Genomic DNA, 3,393 nt, shown 5'->3' on the forward strand with positions numbered 1-3,393 from the left:
GTGAACCACCAATCACCACTTGGGCTCAAATGAAGGATGTCATGCGAGCACGTTTTGTGCCCTCCTACTACAACCGCGATCTCTTCAAGAAGCTCCAACTCCTCAAGCAAGGAACAAAGAGTGTTGAAGAATACTACAAGGAAATGGAGATACCATGATTCGAGCCAATGTCACGGAAGATGATGAGCAAACTATGGCACACTTCTTGAATGGCCTAAATCATCCCATCAGGAAGATCGCCGACTTCCAAGCCTACTCCAACCTCATTGAGCTAGTGCATCAAGCTACCAAGGTGGAACGTCAAGTGCAAGATGACTTCAAGTACGCCAAGTACTCATCCAAGAACTACGGCTTCTCCAACAACCAAGCTTCAACGACTCCTCCAACTTCTACCTCAACCAAGCCATCTACAAGCAATGACGACAAGTCAAGTTACAAGAAAACTTCGACAAGTTCAAGTCGTCCTCCTCCTACTACAAGCACCTTCAAGCCGCGCACTTCATCATCTACTCCGACCAATGAGACCGTCAAGACAAGCTCCTTCAAGTGTTTCACTTGCGGCGGCCGAGGCCACAAGTCCTACGAATGCACAAACAAGCGCACCATGATAGTCAACAATGACGACACCTATGACTCCATGAGTGACGAGGAGATGGAAGCCCTTGAGCAAGTGGCCATGCACCGGAGCATGAACGAGGATGAAGATGATCAAGTCTTTTGTGATGAGGATTCGAGCCCCGCTCTCGTTGTCTCCAAAGTCTTGACTCTTCAACATCAACAAGAAGAAGACCAACGATGCCACATCTTCCACACAAAGGCCGGCATCAATGGAAAGTCCGTCAAGGTCATCATCGATGGAGGTAGTTGCCACAACTTGGCAAGTGAAGAACTATGCTCCAAGCTTCAATTGGTCAAGATGAAGCACCCACACCCATATAAAGTCCAATGGCTAAGTGACTCCGGCACTATACGAGTTGAGCATACGTTCCAAGTCTCCTTCAAAAATGGTGCATATGAGGACACTTTGGAGTGTGATGTCGTCCCGATGTCTGTTTGCCACCTCCTTGGTAGGCCATGGCAATTCGACCGTGGTGTCATCCACAACGGGCGTACCAATCACTATAGCTTCAAGATGAAAGGAAAGGAGTATGTGCTTCGACCTATGTCTCCTAGTCAAGTGATAGCCGACAAGCAAGCCACCCATCGTGGAGAGAAGAGCGAGAAAGTGATCCACCAAAAAGTGAGTGAGAGCCACAGGCCAAACTCGAGCGCCTCTTCGCCTAGAGAGAAAAACCTCGTCCTATTTGCCACCAAAAGTGAGATGAGAGAAGTGTGTGAAAACCCATCGAGCGTTATGCACTTTGTCCTTGTGTGCAAGGATGGGGACTCAAAAACTAACACCTCTCACGATCTACCTTTAGTGTTTCAATCTCTTTTGCAGGAATTCCAAGATGTTTTCTCCGATGAGCTACCTCCGGGTCTACCCCCTCTACGAGGCATTGAGCATCAAATCAACCTCATCCCCGGAGCACCCCTTCAAAACAAAGCTCCATACCACGTCAACCCCGAAGAAACTAAGGAGATCCAGTGGCAAGTACAACAACTAATCGACAACGGTCATGTACGTGAAAGCCTAAGTCCTTGTGTCGTTCCCGTTATACTTGTGCCCAAGCAAGACGGTAGTTTTCGCATGTGCTCAGATTGTAGACCTATCAATGCTATTACCGTTCGTTATAGGCATCCCATTCCTCGCTTAGATTATATGCTTGATGAACTTAGCGGTGCCACCATTTTCTCAAAAATTGATCTTAAAAGTGGCTATTATCAAATCCGCATACAAGAAGGTGATGAATGGAAAACCGTTTTCAAAACCAAATTTGGGTTGTACGAGTGGTTGGTTATGCCTATGGGTTTGCCGGAAGCTCCCGGAACTTTCATGCGTCTTATGCATTTTGTGCTTCGACCTTATATTGGAGTTTTTGTTGTGGTTTACTTTGATGATATTCTTGTGTTTAGCAAATCCATGAAAGAACATCTAAAGCATGTTAGGGCTGTTTTGCAAACACTTCGCAAGGAACGTCTTCATGCCAACATGAAAAAGTGCATGTTTGGTGTTGACAAACTTGTTTTCTTGGGTTTCGTTGTCTCTTCCAAGGGTGTCCATGTTGATGAATCTAAAATTGAAGCAATTAAAACTTGGCCCCAACCCACCAATTTGCAACAAGTGCGTAGCTTTCTTGGCCTTGCGTGTTTTTATCGTCGCTTTGTGAAAGATTTTAGCACTATTGCCGCTCCTTTGCATGCCTTGAGTAAGAAGAATGCTCCTTTTGTTTGGGGATCTTTGCAATCCACCGCTTTTGATGATCTCAAGTCTTTGCTTACTCATGCTCCGATTCTTGCTTTACCCAACTTTGACAAAACTTTTGAGGTTCATTGTGATGCAAGTGGTACCGGAATTGGCGGAGTTTTGATGCAAGGAAAACGAGCCATTGCTTATTTTAGTGAAAAACTCTCCAGTGCTCAACTTAACTATCCCATCTATGACAAAGAATTGTATGCTTTAGTGCGTGTGCTACATGTTTGGGAACATTATCTTAGACCTCATGAGTTTGTCATCCATACCGATCATGAAATGCTTAAGTACTTAAAAGGTCAAACTAAGTTGAACAAGCGTCATGCCAAATGGAGTGAATTTATTGAATCTTTCCCCTATGTGATCAAGTACATTAAGGGTAAGGAAAATGTAGTTGCGGATGCACTTTCACGCATATGCACGCTTGTCACTAAACTTGAGTTGAATGTTATTGGTTTTGAGCACATTAAGGACTTGTATGCTAATGACCCATCTTTTGCTATTCCTTATGCTAAGTGTTTGACGCATGCATCTTGGGAACAATATTACATCAACGATGATTATCTTATGAGAGCTAACAAACTTTGCATTCCCGAGTCTTCTCTTCGTTTGCTACTTTTGCAAGAGGCTCATGGAGGCGGACTCATGGGACATTTTGGACATGACAAGACATTCGCCACCCTCTCCAAGAACTACTTTTGGCCCAAGATGTTCCGCGACGTCTCACGCTTCACCACCCGATGCTCTACATGTCGCAAAGCTAAGTCTAAAGCTCAATCCCATGGTCTTTACATGCCTCTTCCTATTCCTTATCAACCTTGGGAAGACATTAGCATGGATTTTGTACTTGGTTTGCCTAGAACTAAAAATGGAAAGGATTCCGTGTTTGTTGTTGTGGACAGATTTTCTAAGATGGCACATTTCATTCCTTGCAACAAGATAGATGATGCTTCACACATTGCGAATCTCTTTTGTAGGAAAATATTGCGACTCCATGGAGTACCAAAGACAATCGTCTCCGACCGCGACGTCAAGTTCTT

The sequence above is a fragment of the Triticum aestivum genome, chromosome 3B, assembly GCF_018294505.1.
Source record: "Triticum aestivum cultivar Chinese Spring chromosome 3B, IWGSC CS RefSeq v2.1, whole genome shotgun sequence".
NCBI classification, from domain to species: Eukaryota; Viridiplantae; Streptophyta; class Magnoliopsida; order Poales; family Poaceae; genus Triticum; species Triticum aestivum.